This window comes from Podarcis melisellensis (genome assembly GCF_964234715.1).
Source record: "Podarcis melisellensis genome assembly, chromosome: W".
Taxonomy (NCBI): Eukaryota; Metazoa; Chordata; class Lepidosauria; order Squamata; family Lacertidae; genus Podarcis; species Podarcis melisellensis.
In genome coordinates this window covers 28,273,508-28,289,028 of record NC_138535.1, presented here as the reverse complement: position 1 = coordinate 28,289,028, position 15,521 = coordinate 28,273,508, and positions in this window count along the sequence as shown.

The following is a 15,521-nucleotide window of genomic DNA, read 5'->3' as shown; positions in this document are numbered from 1 at the left end:
CGGGTCCCAGTAGGTTCCGCCTTACTCTGCTCCTTTCTCTGTGAAAGCCTGCTCTTTCGCTTTCACATGGGAGCAAACCTCAACCCACCCCCTCCCAAAGAAACCTTTTTTATGAGCTCCCCTACTCTGCGTGTGCTTTCTTTGGCTCCTGTCTCAATGAGCAGAAATTGAGCACATGAATTTTCCAGCATCAGGAGTTTCCCCCAAGACAGTGTCGAGATCAGGCGTGTTTGTGTGGCTCCACGCTTGCAATTCTTGGGGCTTTGGCTAAGAGGAGTGCATGCTAGCTAGACAGTTTACCTCCCTTTGCTACAGTTTAAATTTCTGCATGCCATCTGCTGTTGTGGAACAAGTCATCCCCATGATCCCTCTAGCCCAGTGGTCTCTAGGGCGGCCCACAGAAGCTCTCAAGGGTTTCAGACAAAACATTTGTTCACTTCAGCATATAGCAGTCCAAAGAAATGTATGCTCTAGAAGGTCACAGGCTCCCCCGTCTTTGGGGTAGAGCTTTGACGTCTGAGACTAGATCTGCAGGACTCATAAACATTTCACTCTGTAGAGATGAGTAGTCGGCACCGTCCGAGTATAGGAGGAGGGGGGTGGGGGTGGAATACAGGGCTGAGAACTAGAAGAATGCGTTCAATCTCCTACACGAAGCCAGAGCCAATTATGAAGATTGACCAGTTGCTTATAGATCAAATGCATGGATCATGCAGCTGCAAAGAGGTCTACCCAGCCGCTCCCACAGGCAACATGGAATTCTTCTGTGCAATTTACTGTGTTGTTGTTGTTGTTGTTAAAGATGTAAGACAAGCCTATATTGCACTTCATTAAAAATGCCAGGTCACTTCACAACAATCTACTGATGGACTCAGTAGAATCAGCAAGGGCCAGAGGTCAGCAACCTTTGTCAGCCGTGGGCTGGTCCACCGTCCCTCACAGCATGTGGGGGGCTGGACTATATTTTGGAGAGAGAAAATGAACGAATTCCTATGCCCCACCAAGAACCCAGAGATGCATTTTAAATGAAAGGACACATTCTGCTCATGGAAAAACACATTGATTCCCGGACTGTCCGGCCCCCGGGCCTTCGCTTGCCTACCCCTGCTCAAGGCAATCACTTCCTGCACTTCACGTTAACGCAGAAGACGGCCCAGTTGTGCTCAGATGCTCAAAATTCCCTTTTCACCTTTGGAGGGTCTGTTTCAGTTGGCATCGGGACAGCTCACCTAGCAGTGCAGCTGCCTTTATTGCAGAGGCAGGAGGTTTCCTTCCTTTCATATTCAGGATTTCTGTACTCACATAGAAATAATAAAATGGTTTCTGCTGTTTGTTAAAAGTCATGAATGAACTCTCACAACTCGTTGATAAGGTAGCTTGCTTGTGTCTCGAGAAATCGTATAAGAGGAGCATTCATAGGAAGTTGCACTTGACAGAGTCAATCTAGCCTAGCACTGCCTACACTGACTGGCAGCAGCGCTGCAGGGTTTTCAGACGGGGGCAGTCCCAGCCCTGTCTAGTGGAGATCCTGGACTGAACCTGGGATCTCCTGCATGCAAAGCAAGGCCTCCCTCAACTCGGGAGGCGTGAGTTCTCTACTGTATTTCAGCAAATGCTTTCACTTTATCATTTCATTTTCCTCTGTATATTTTGTGCACCTATTTTCCTGTATACTTTAGACAGAGAGGAGTAGCAATAGGGTTGGAGGCAAGGTTCACAGTTAGTGTTGTGTGAGCATTTTAAAGCAGTTGAGTTTAAACAGGAGGGGATTTCAGCTGAAGAGATGGCCAGCATCGTGAATCTGTAAGTAGGATGTCTTCTGCTTCTTTCTTTTAATCTTCTGGGGCGAGGGCTTGGGGTCCCCCACACGGCCAGCATCCCCATGGAATTTAACCCCTTCCTGAACAGCTTAACTTCTCTTCCCACCCGCCTTCCCATTCTCCCTCCAATCTCATTGCAGCTCAGCTGGTTAGAGGGAGCTGCAGATAGCACCAAGGTTGCAGGCCCGATTCCCAGAAGGTACAGCTGCAGATTCCTGCATTGCAGGGGGTTGGACTAGACCTTCCATGATCATTATTTGGGGATGCTTTTTATTACATTCGTAGCCCACTTTTCATCCAAGCAGTTCAAGGTGGCATTGATGGCTTGCCTTTCCCCCTGTTTCTCCCCTCACAACAAACCTGTTAGGCAGGCTAGGATGAGAGTGACTGGACCCAACATCAAACAGTGCACTTCATGACTGAGTGGGGATTTGCGCTCGGATCTCCCAGGTCCTCCTAGTCCAGAATTCTAGCCACTATACCCCCCCCCTCTCTCTACCCCTTCTCCGTTTCTCAACTCTTCAGCCATCAACTGCAACAGACAGGGGTTCTGTCAGTCTTCCTGTCAGTCACTCTGACTCCAAGAGAGTTTTCATTGCATTCTTTGGCTCATCTATGCCTTGATGCTTTGACGACCTTCCTAGCAGCCCCCTTCGCTCTCCAGGCAGGGCTGCTGTCCTAACAGCATTGTGCTGAGGGCTCTTTTAAATGCTGGAAATGCTTCCCTTTCCTTTGCTGGGGATGGGGGTGGGGGGAGTGTTGGAATCCCCCCCACATACATGAGATGCACCACTGTGTTCCTGTGGAGAGCCGTTTGGGGTCTGTGGGTGCATAAAAAAACAAAAAGAGCCCTATTGCGTGGCGAGTTCCCGCCCCCCCCAGGGGAAATAAAGACACACGACACAATTATTTCAGGTTAATGGGCTAAATATGGCCACAACTTTATTGGTTACAGGTGATGAGTGGCATTGGCTTAGGCATTGGTCCTAACCGACTATCCGGCTTCAGCCCGTCCGCTTGAGGTCCGGGAAGGGTTAACCACCAGTAGGGGGAGTCCTGCTGATGCACGTCAACTCGCACCCCCCTCCCCGGGGTCACCACTCAGGGGCGTGCCTTAGGCCCTCACCTCCATAGGCTTCGGACAGGGCCACGCCCCCGGAATCCTTTATCGGACTACCCTTCAATATGCGGGGCAGGTGATGGCGCTTCCTCCCCTCTTCCATCTACAGAACAATACCAATACCAATGCCTAACCGCCAATACCCAGAAAGTTGTGACGATTTGCTACGAGGTAGGCGGCGATAAATAGGGCTGGTCACGCCCCCTGAGCCAGCCGATTGGCTGTCCAGGGGCTGACGCGGCCGGGGATTCCCTCAGTCGCCCGCAACTCCACCTCCTTTGTAGGCGGAAGTGGCTTTGCTGGATCAGAGGAAAAGCCCATCTAGTCCAAACTCACAAGCAGTAGCCCACTCCTGCTGCTTCTCCTCTAGCTGTTGGCTTCAGAGGTAGAGCGCCTCTGTTCCTGGAAGCTCTATATTGCTATGTTGAGTGATAATAAGAGATGCTGTTGTTCTCCTCCAACGGAATCGTGGGTGACCCCAAGGCTCCACAGGCAGCAGTACCGCCTCAGGCAGAGTCCTTGGAGTTGAGGCTTTCGGGGTTCCGGGGTCATAAGGAGGCACTGGAACCCGAAGATCAAGTTCTTGGAGGGGTGGTTTGAGTCTGTGTACACATTTGTGGCCCCTCCTACCTCGATCTCGGTCCAATTCGGGCTCCTTGAGACTTTGCCGTTGCCATAAAGAAGGTAGGTCCCATTATAGCACTTCAGCCAGTAGTAGGGGTGATCAAGGGTGAGGGCAGCTGACCCAATGCGTTGCAGGTTCTTGTCTCGAATAAAAAGTTCCCAGTATTCGTTATCGGTGAGCCGGGGTACTAGCGAGTGGCGCAGCAGGGTTCAGGACTCTGGAAGGCAGAAGTCAAAGTCTCCCATTCGGTCGGGGTTGGACTTTCCGCCGGTCTCGATCCTGTGGTAATCCAAGAAGTGGTAGTCTGTTTGTAGTCCTGTACAATGGTCCGACGGAAAAGCGGAGATCTCAGTCAGGGTGGTGAGGATAGGAAAGGTGGGGATCAGGTTCATGGTCGGCGGTTGTGAGAGGCTGAAGGAAGGGAAGAAGAGGCGAGCTGTCAAATGTGGAAACGGAGTGGTGAGCATAGAAGTCAATGGAGCTGTCAAAGGAACTGTCAAACTAGCTGTCAAACACGCTGTCAGGGAAGCGGGGAGGAAGGCAGTCTATGGAGCTGTCAAACGAGCTGTCAAACCCGTTTAAAGCGTAATTTGATGGCGTTGGTGTCTGGGATGATTTCGGAGGTCCAGTTGGGTGATGTGGTTTCTGGTCTGGTCTGTTGAGCCCGATTCTGGCCCTGATCTGGTCCGGTCTGTTGAGCCCGATTCTGGCCCCGATCTGGTCCGGTCTGTTCCTCGTCCTCGTCGATGTAGGAGGTCCCCGAAAGAGGTGGGGTTTCGAAGGTGTAATCCTCTCCGAGGCTCTCCTGCGTCTCCTGGGGTGGTGGTGCCGCCTTGCACCTCGTGTGATGTATCCACGTGGTTTTCTCCCCCACTTTCACAGCAGTTGGTGAGGTCAGAAGTACTTGGTAGGGACCTTCCCAGGCAGGCTGGAGGGTTAGCTTCTGATAGACCTTGACCAGGACCCAGTCACCTGGATGGAAGGAGTGGGCTTGGACGTCAATGGGCAGGTTCTGTCCCTCGATAGCCGCGTACTGGTGGAGGCGCTGCAGCTGTTTCTGAAGCTGAATAATATAGTTAGTAAGTTCTGCTTCCCCCACCTCGAGTTCTGAGAGGGGGAATAAGGTGTTATAAACGGGAGGGGGTCTCCCAAATAGGAGTTCAAACGGGGACAGTTTCAAAGGTCCAGTTGGGGCACTCCGTATGTTATGGAGGACCAGTGGGAGTGCATTTACCCATTTCAGTCCAGTGAGCCTGCAAAGTTTTCCCAGTTGTGTTTTTATCTCTTGGTTCATACGTTCTACTTGGCCAGAGGATTGTGGATGGTATGGCGTATGGAGATCCCACTTTATTTGGAGGGCCCTGGTCACCTGTTGTACTACATCGGCAGTGAAATGGGTTCCCCTGTCACTGTCCAACCGGCGGGGCACTCCATATCGGGGAATAATGTCCTGTAGGAGGGCCTTAGCAACTACTGATGCGGTGGCTTTTCGGCAGGGAAATCCCTCCACCCAGGAGGAGAATTGGTCTACTATGTAGCACCTTAAAGACCAACTAGGTTAGTTCTTGGTATGAGCTTTCGTGTGCATGCACACTTCTTCACATGCACACGAAAGCTCATACCAAGAACTAACTTAGTTGGTCTTTAAGGTGCTACTGGAAGGAATTTTTTTATTTTGTTTTGACTATGGCAGACCAACACGGCTACCTATCTGTAACTGGTCTACTATGATTAGGGCATGTTTGAAGCCCTGACATTGGGGCAAATCAATAAAGTCCAGTTGTAAACTTTCAAAGGGTACAAAGGCCCATGGTCTAGCCCCTGGCGGTTTTCTGGGCTCACGCTTGGGGTTGAAGTTGTGACAGGTGATGCAGTTCTTTGAGGCTGCTGTAGCTGTGGCTGCTCTCCCTGGAGCGTACCAAGACCTCTTAACATGCTCTATTAACCTCTCTTTTCCCCAGTGTGTTTGTTGGTGAAGGATCCTCACCAATTTTGGAGTCCAGGCTTTTGGCAGGACGGTTCTGCCGTCCTGGGAGAATCCAGATGCCATTTTGTTCAGTAGCACCCATAGATTCCCACATCGTTTTTTCCTCCTCTAGGGCCAATTTGTATATTTGTGTAGGGTCAATGTCGACAGGAAACTGTAAGGCTTGGAATTCGGACTCATTGTTTGGGGGCGAAGCGCGGCCATCTGGGCTGCTTTATCAGCCCGTCTGTTACCCCTTGAGACTGAATCCCTTCCCTTGGTGTGTGCCTTGCAATGGACGAAAGCTATGGCGGTGGGTAAGTGGATAGCTGTTAGCAGTCTCTCCACTAGGGCGGCATGTGAAATTTGAGAGCTGGCTGCAGTTAAGAAGCCTCTTTGGAGCCAGATTTGGCCGGTCGTGTGTACCAGCCCGAAGCAGTATTTGCTGTCTGTGTAAATGGTGGTCCTTTTGCCTTCCGCGGCTTGGGCACTATACTGTGGGTTAATTGGGTTTGATTCTAAAACTTCAAAGTCAGAGACAACGGCATATCCGGTCTTTCTTTCCCCATCAATGACCTTAGAGCTGCCATCAGTGTAAAGTATTAGGTCCGGATTTTCTAGGGAAAGGTGATCTAGATCCTCTCGGGGCTTCTCGGCTTGGCGGACTATTGTGGTGCAGTCATGGTGTGGGGTGCCATCATCGGGGGGGGGGAGGGTAACAAGGTAGCCGGGTTGAGGGAGTTGACTCGTTTAATGGTGACGTTAGATGGAGTTAGCAGGAGGGCTTTGTATCGGTTTAGGCGGGAGTTTGAGAAGTGGTGACTGCCTCTCAGGGTTAGAAGGGTGGAGACGGAATGGGGAACATGGATGGTGATTTCATGTCCCAACACTGTTTCCTGAGCCTTTTCAAGGAGGATCGCAGCAGCGGCAATAGCTCTCAGGCAACTCACTGCTCCCTTTGCGGTGTTGTCTAGCTGTAAGCTGTAATAGGCTACTGGCCTTTCTTGATCTCGGAAGGGTTGAGTTAGGACCCCTGAGGCTACCCCCATTTGTTCGTGAATGAACAGATTGAAGGGAATCCGGTAGTCTGGCAGGCCCAAGGCGGGGGCAGATCTTAATTCTCGTTTTAAGCGTTCAAAAGATTTATAGGCTTCCTCCTCCCAAACCAGTGTATCTGGGTGGTCTTGGTGGGTCATAGCAGATAAAGGTTTCGTTATTTCACTATAACCAGCAATCCAAGCCCGGCAGAAGCCGGCCATTCCGAGGAAGCCGCGCATTTGCCGCTTTGTCTTGGGGAGGGGAATTTTGGTGACAGCTTCGATTCTATCGGTTGCTAGGCTTCAGGTACCCACTCCTAGGATGTGCCCGAGGTACTTTACTTCCTGTTTACAGTATTGCAACTTTTGGGGGGACACCTTGTGTCCCTTGCGTGCTAGTTCTGAAAGGAGGTGTTTGGTGTCTAATTTGCATGCCTCCTCACTGGTAGAACATAAAAGCAAATCATCTACGTAGAGCAAGAGGGCGGAGCCAGCAGGTAGGTGTATATCCTGTAAATCTTGATGTAATGTCGCAGAAAAGATTGCAGGTGATTCCACGTAAGCCTGGGGCAGCCTGGTCCAAGTTAATTGGCTGGGTCCCCAGGTGAACGCAAAAATGAACTGGCTGGCGGGGTCTAAAGGTATACTGAAAAAGGCGGAGCATAAGTCCGCAGCGGTGTACCACATTGTCCCCGCCGAGATGGCGTTTAGAAAAGAGTTTGGGTTGCCCACCACTGGGTGGCAGGGTATTACAAATTGGTTTACCAGTCTCAGATCTTGGACGAAACGATACCGGACTAGGGCTCCCTCTGCTGAAGGTTTCTTTACGGGGAGCACTGGGGTGTTACAGGGTGACGCACAGGGGACCAGGATCCCCTTTTCGAGGAAGTTCTCTATCATAGGCGTTAGTCCCTCAATGGCTTCCTTGGGTAGAGGGTACTGTTTGGTGCAAGGGAAGGGCAGGTCGGTTCTGTAAGTGATCTTTACTGGAATGGCTGATATTAAGAGTCCTACGGAGGTTGATTCTGTGCCCCATAATGAAGGAGGTAGTTCACTCTCTAGTTCAGGGGGGAGCTCGGGAAATTGGCGGTCTGATTTTGCTTCTTGTATCATGCCCTGGAATGCGGGGACAGAGTCTTCAGGCATATATAAGTAGATGCCATCCCCAGAACATTTTATTGTAGCATTTAATTTACAGAGTAGATCTCTGCCGAGGAGGTTTACGGGACCGCTGGTCAGGAGGAAAGTATGTTCCGCCAGTAGGGGTCCGAGAGTGACTTTAGCCGGTTGTGAGAGCGGGCAAGTGTGGGGTATCCCATCCAGTCCCATGACCTTTCTGGTTTCCGACCCTGGTTCCAGGTGGCTGTTGGTTAAGGTGGAGTATGTGGCTCCTGTGTCTAATAAGCATTGGTGGGGATGGCCATCGATCTCGATAGTGCGAACAGGGTCTTCTGGTGATAATGCCAGGACGGGACAAATGGCCTGGGTTGGGTCGGGATCCCCTTTTAGTTGTCAATATGTCTCCTGATCGTCGGGGGGTGGTTGATTTGGTGGGTGTAGGGGAGGAGTGGTGGCGTTAGTCCAAGGGTGAGTGGGTGGATTTATGGCGGGCATTTGAGTCCTTGGACCTGGTTGAGGTCGTTGGTTCTGGGGTAGTGAATTCGGGGGCACTTGCGAGCTGTAGGGCGCAGAGGGTACTTGTGGAGGATAGGTTGTAGGTGGCTGGTTCCCATATCCCTGGCTGGGGTTAAGTTCCATGCTCAGGGCTAAGATCTGTTCAATTTCAGGCTTGGTTTCCTTTCGCTTCCTCTCATCCCGGGAATTGTAAACCGATTTGACTAAAGACAAGATCTCGCTAATACTTTTCCTGTCATATCTAATTTGGAGGTTTAGGGCTTTTCTGATGTCTGGGCTGGCTTGGTCCTTAAAGAAGCCCTTTACGATAACTTCATGCTGGGAGTTTTCCGGGTCTATCCCCCCCCCCCATGTCTTAATAGCTGATACCAGCCTGGTGTAATAATCCGATGGGTGCTCATTTGGTCCTTGCAATACTGTTTGGACCTTCGTCCAGTTGACGGTACGCTGTCCAGCAGCCTTTATGCCGTCTAATATTGCCTTCTTAAATAAATCTAAGCACCAGATCCCGTTGGTGGTATTGTAGTCCCAGGTTGGTTCAATACGTAGGCATTGAGCTGTGAAAGCCGCTACCCCTTGGGGTCGTCCCGCCTGGTAGTCCAGGAGTTCTATCGCCTCTCCAGCCTTGGCCAGAATGTCCGCCTTCTCGGCTTCGTTAAAGAGGGCGTTCAAAAGGACATGGATGTCTGGCCAAGTGGGCTTGTGAGTGGAGAAAATAGCACTGACGTGACGGTGGCACTTATCCGGATCGTCCCTCAGGGAAGGCATTTAATTTGACCAGGTTACTAGGTCAGCCGTATAAAAGGGTTGGTGCGTGTATACCATCCAGGGGGGGGGGGTCCCGTCGGGTTGAAGGGGTGGAATTGGCAATGCCCTTAGGGGCATCTGGTTTGCTGTAGGACTTATTTGGCTAGAAGTCCCCGGGGTTTCTATGGGTTTTTCTGCAGGACTAGGGTCCTCTGGGGTGGCGCTCTTCTTTGCTTTGGCTTGCAATCGTGTGAGTCTTTGGTTCGTGCCCCCCCCGTGCTCCTTCTCCCCCCGTTTCCTCGTCGCTATCCAAATTGTCGTTAGGGGCGGGTGGCGTGGGCTCTCTATAGTAGAAAGGGATCAGGGCTTGTTCCATAGAGTCGTCTGCAGGGTGTCCCTCGTAGGGAGGGGGCAGAGGCTGCCTTCCGGGATTTAATATGGGCAGCTGGAAGGATGGGGCTCCTCTCGGAGCTTGGAGCAGTCCTTTGACCGCCTCGAAGGTGGCTAAATATTCTAAGTGACAGGGCTTCTCCATCAGGTATTTTCTTAGGTGTTTCAGGCGGTCTTCATTAAAAGAGCCTCCTGTTGGCCAACGTAGTTCTGGTTTTGCAGAGGCGGTACTGGCGGGCTAGGTCTCTCTGCAGAGGTCCTCTAGTTTTTGTTTTGACAGCAACTTATGGCCAGGAATCAACTTCCAATAGGTGATAACAAATTCAAGAGGGGAGTCGGGGTCTCTCTGGGACTGGGATGGCTTTCTAGAAGCCTTCCTCCCAGAGGGAGCCCGCTCATGCTTGGAAGCCTGGGTACCCATGTTATGATTCATGCGTGTCTGGGTAGAAAGGGGAGAAAGAGAGGGGTCGGTGAGGATTTGGGTAACTTGTACAGGGGTTTATTTAGGGTTTTCCTATCTCTTGTTGCTTGGCAACTTCCTAGTGATTTTAGTGAGCTCTATGGCGGAAATGACTGGCAGAATCCGAGACCAGGGAGAAGAGTCGGTAGAAGAAGATTGGAAGAAATTTAAAGATTATTTACAGAAACATTGTAAAATCAAAGAATGTTAGAAGGATGCTGGAATGCAGCTATGTGGTTTTAGTAGTAATGCTATAAAGGATTAAGTAAAAGTGGATTGTTAACAGGTCAGAATGTAAAGCTATAATATATTAAGATAAATTATTAAGATAAAAACAAGGTGGAAAGGATTTGCTGAAATAACTAATGTAACTAGAATACAAAAAAGGGAGGTGTGAGGAGGTCAAGGAAACAAGCAAATGAAAATAAGACATGGAAAGTTGGATGTGTTTTTAACTGTTTTTTATATTTTTCTTTTTTTGTATTATGTATTTTTTCTGTTTTTTTTTCTCTTTTTTATTTCTGTAAACCTTTTTGAAACCCCAATAATTTTTTGTTTTTTTAAAAAATATTTAGTGAGCTCTAACTATCCGGTTTCCTTTTGTTCCTTTCCTTACTTCCTATTCCACAACCTGGGGTTCCTTTCCACTCTGCCAAATCCTGCCCAATTCCTCCTGGGCTATCCCTCCTGGCAACCTCCTACCTATCGTCACAATCTCAGGAAAAGGGGCCCTACTGAACGCCCGCGCCGTACGGTGCCAGATCGGGTGATCCCTGGATAGAGTTTTGAACGGAAAATCCCCCTTGCTTTCAGAAGCGGGCTCACTTACGTGGCACCGACCGGTGCGGCTGGGATTAATGATAGAAAGCGAGACCCCTTCCTGCCCCCTTGCCGGGCGCTAGGGAAGTTCAGAAAGAGAGCTCCAACCCCTTGCTTTCAAATGGGATGCCCGTTGCGGTGAGTCGGCTGTCTTTCAAGCCGGTTCTCTCCGTCTTACTTTCGGGCTCCCAGTTGGTGCGGCTGGCTGGAGATTTTAAGAGAAAGAGATAGAGCTCAGAACCCCGCCTTTCGGGTTGAGCAGCGGTCCATGGTCTCTCTCACTAAGCGGACCAAGAGAAAGGTAAGAAGGAGCGATAGAGAGGAGGGCAGAGAATTCAGTTGCCAGGAGATTACCACCCCCTTCCAACCAGTGCACTGGATTTCCCTTTTTCCTTATACTCACGCGTCTTCAACTTTGATCCCGGGATCGATGAATAAGCCGGCTGGATCCCTCTTTGCTCCCCGGCTGAACTCCTGGGGCGTTTGATTACCGCCCGGAAGATGGCCGGAGGTCCAAAAGGATCTTCCCAGGCAAAATGGCCCACAGCCGGCTGAAGATTTCAGGGCCCCCGGTCAGCAACGCAGGCGAACCGCACGTCCCTGTTCAGGCGCCAAATGTTACCGTAAAATCTGGGTGCGAGGCTGCTCTGCCACCCAGCTCGTCGGACTAAGTCCGCGGGTCCCTGCGGAGGAAAATGAGCTCAGCCGGAGACAGGAGCAAGCTGCAGAAGATCCAAGTTTATTGCGCAACAGGTTCAAGGCGAGATTGAACAGCGGGAAAGGGGTGACATGAACTTTTAAAACTTCCCTCCATGTCCCAGAATACAGTGCAAAATACATCACAGTTACATCATGAATACATTAAGAAGAGGTTGGGTTACACCGGATTAACATATGGAGGAGGGAGGGGGGAATATGCAGAGCTGGAGATATGCGCAGATAAGCACATCCTGAGTACCGGTGATGAGAAGACAATGGTCCATGTATGCATAGTCTGCCACCTGGCATTGCCCGGAGGAAAGGCTTGGCAGAGTGATTTGACAGGATTAGGGTCTTCCTGAGTACGTGACACCTCACTTGAGGGATCTTGGAGGGCAGGGGAGGTGTCATGGAGTCCTGGAGAGACTGAGCCGATTGGCACCAAAAGCAAGAAAATCGGAGTTGTGGTTGATTTTATACGAATTTTTAAAGATTTTAGTCCATTTTATATTGATAATTGAGGTCGGAAACAAAATGGATACATTGTAGCAAGATTTGACACTTTTATGAGTTCACAAGTTTCGGTTCCATTGTTCTCCCAGCGGGGAGCCGTCAGCAGCTTGTCAAGAGGTTAAATGAGGCGTGCAGGAGCTCGCTGAGCTAGCTCTGCAAGGCGAATGCATGGTTCTGATTGGGTAGAACGCACCCATTGAAAGGATAGGGAATACAGCTTCATACGGTCGACCCATAGTAAAGATAGAGCGGGAGGGAAGGCATAAGATTTTGGGCTTATTTCGCCCGTAATAGCGGATCAGTGTAGGAAAGGGAAAAAGGCACTTTATTTATGGGGCTTGGGGTAGAGTGTGGTGCTTGTGCAACGGTGTGGGGGCTGAGGGGTCCACGTGGGGCTGGGTACCCTTGAGGGTGAAGAAAGGCATGCCCCCCTTCCGTATCAGTAGTTGTGTTTTCTACAGATCAGTTTCATTTGTTGTGAGACATTAGTGTTGCATGCAGTGTTGGGTTAGGAAGAACAGAGGGGGAAAGAGGGGGAGGGTGGGGCCGGGTGGCAATGCTTCTCTTCTACTTAGTGTACAGGGGAAACCTGGAAATTAGAATATCGTGGAAAAGTTCATTTATTCAAGTAATTCAACTTAAAAGGTGAAACTAATATATGAGATCGACTCATGACATGCAAAGCGAGATATGTCAAGCCTTTATTTGTTATGATTGTGATATTATGGCATACAGCTGATGAAAACCCCAAATTAACAATGTCAAAAAATTAGAATACGAAATGAAATCAGCAAAACAAGGATTTCAAATAGAGCAATATTTGACCTCTGTGAAGTAGAAGCATGCATATGTACTCACTACTTGGTTTGGGCCCTTTTTGCATCAATTACTGCCTCAATGTGGCGTGGCATGGATGCTGTCAGCCTGTGGCACTGCTGAGGTGTTATGGAAGACCAGGATGCTTCAACAGCAGCCTTCAGCTCTTCTGCATTGCTCGGTCTCATGTGTCTCATCTTTCTCTTGGCAATGCCCCATAGATTCTCTATGGGGTTCAGGTCAGGCGAGTCTTCTGGCCAATCAAGTAATCCCATGGGCATTGAACCAGGTTTTGGTACTTTTGGCAGTGTGGGCAGGTGCCAAGTCCTGCTGGAAAATGAAATCAGCATCCCCATAAAGCTCGTCTTTGGAAGGAAGCATGAAGTGCTCCAAAATCTCCTGGTGGACTGCTGCGTTGACCCTGGACTTAATGAAGCACAGTGGACCAACAGCAGCTGATGGCATGGCTCCCCAAATCAACACTTCACACTGAACTTCCAGCATCTGGCATTGTGTGCCTCCCCATTCTTCCTCCAGACTCTGGGTCCTTAGTTTCCAAATGAGATGCAAAAGTTGCTCTCATCAGAAAAGAGGACTTGGGACCACTGAGCAACAGACCAGTTCTTTTTTTTTCCCCCTTTAGCCCAGGCAAGATGCTTCTGACGTTGTTTCTTGTTCAGGAGCGGCTTGACAAGAAGAATATGACATTTGAAGCCCAGCTCCAGGATCCTTCTGTGTGTGGTGGCTCTTGATGCACTAACTCCAGCCTCAGTCCACTCCTTGTGAAAGTCCCCAACACGTTTGAATGGTCTTTTCCTGACAATCCTGTCCAGGCTGTGGTCATCCCTGCTGCTTGTGCAGCTTTTTCTTCCACACTTTCCCCTTCCGCATAACTTTCCATTCATGTGCTTCGATACAGCACTTTGGGAACATCCAACTTCTTCTGCAATTACCCTTTGAGGCTTTCCCTCCTTATGGAGGGTCTCAATGATGGCTTCCTGCACAACTGTCAGGTCAGCAGCCTTCCCCATGATTGTGCTTCCTACTGAACCCATTGCAGGTGTTATGGATTGAATAGCTACTGCACCTTTTCACAATATTCTAATTTTCTGGGATTGTTAATTTGAATTTTTTATCAGCTGTACCCCATATTCATCACAATTATAAGAAATAAAGGCTTGACATATCTCGCTTTGCATGTCATGAGTCTATCTCATATATTAGTTTCACCTTTTTTAAGTTGAATTACTGAAATAAATGAACTTTTCCACGATATTCTAATTTCCCGAGTTTCCCCTGTAAGTGTGGGGTTTTGTGTCAGCATCACTTGTGTGGGTTCACTTACTATTCCCTTGTTGCATTTCCTTGGTGGTGAGAGAGGTTGGGGGTGACCTAGGGTGTGGTTGGTGGTCTTTGGTTGGCTGCAGGGAGATTTGTTTTTGTGTGTGAGTGGGCACCTAGGGTACAAATAACCAGAAACCTCATCAAACTATACCTCCACAACTACAACCCCTCGTGGCGACAAATCAACAAATACCCGAGGAGATGCAACAACACCAAATGCTCCTTTCCTTGTTGATACGATGTCCTGCAGCCAAAGTAGTGTGTGAAATGATATGGGTCTGCCTGCAACTGTTAGGCCACCCGTATTTGTGTTATGGCTATGCTGCAAAGACTCCCTGCCTTCTCTTACACACACACACACACACACACACCATTTTGGTTGTAGGCTTCTGTCTCAGGTTTTGAAATGTGTTGGGGAGGGGGCTTTACTGGGCTTTTTTCACCTTTATTATGCATTTTGTGTTTCTATATTGCAATTTTTATGTTGGAACCAGTGCTTTTTTCTATTAAAAAAAATGTTTGGGGTACTCTCATTTTGACTCAAGAAAATCACCATTTTATAGTCCAAATTGGGGAAAATAAATGCAGTACAGTAAATGGACAAAAGTGCAAAGATTCACAAAATGTTTCGGGGTGTGCGTACCCCTGCATCCCCCCAGAAAAAAGCACTGGTTGTAACTGAGACCTGTGGGCATAGGGCAGTATAACAACAACAACAACAACAACAACAACAACGACAACAAGGTCTGCCCCTCTCCTTCTCTTCTAGGTTCAGGCGACTGAGGGACATGGCAGCCCGCAAGAAGAAGGGGACCCGCAAAGTCCCCAAGAAGTCCGGGGTGGCGCCATCGGCAAATGGCTGATTCCCCTTAATCGGAGGGGACTGGCTCCGCGGAAACTGGGTCTTTACCGCTACGGCGCAGCGGGGACCCTCCAAAAATCACAGGCGGGTGAAGCCTGTGACCGTGGGACTCGGCGGGCACCTTTTGCGCCCCCCCCCCCATCGGCGAAGGAGTTCAGTTCTGGGCTCCAGAGCAGAGCGGCGGAAGTGGCGCTGTGCTGTGAGTCGTCTGCTCCTTCCGTGGAGTGAAGCCGCGAAGCCGTTGCCGGAGAGTGCTGCCTTCTTCTTGGAACATTCGGACTTGAAAAGTAACTACCCGTGAGTAGGCTTATTGACTTAATTGGAGAAATTTAGAGAAATTTTGAGCAAATTGGCTGCCGAAACGGAAGGTATAAACAGGAAGTCTGCCTTCCGGACTTGTAAATAGATCAAAGCAAAGAGACTGTAAAGTGGAAGCCTTGAAACTTTAATAAGACTGTTTAAAAAGATGTTATCCTGTCATCAGAAGGTGGATTCCCCTCCAGTTTGCAGGAGTGGAGGGGAAAAAGATTTTAAGAACATTGTCTGCAAGAGAAGGGGGAAGGAAAGTTAACATCCGCTGCCAGTGTGGTGGCAGTGGTTAAGAGCGGTAGTCACGTAATCTGGGGAACCGGGTTCGCGTCTCCGCTCCTCCACATGCAACTGCTGGG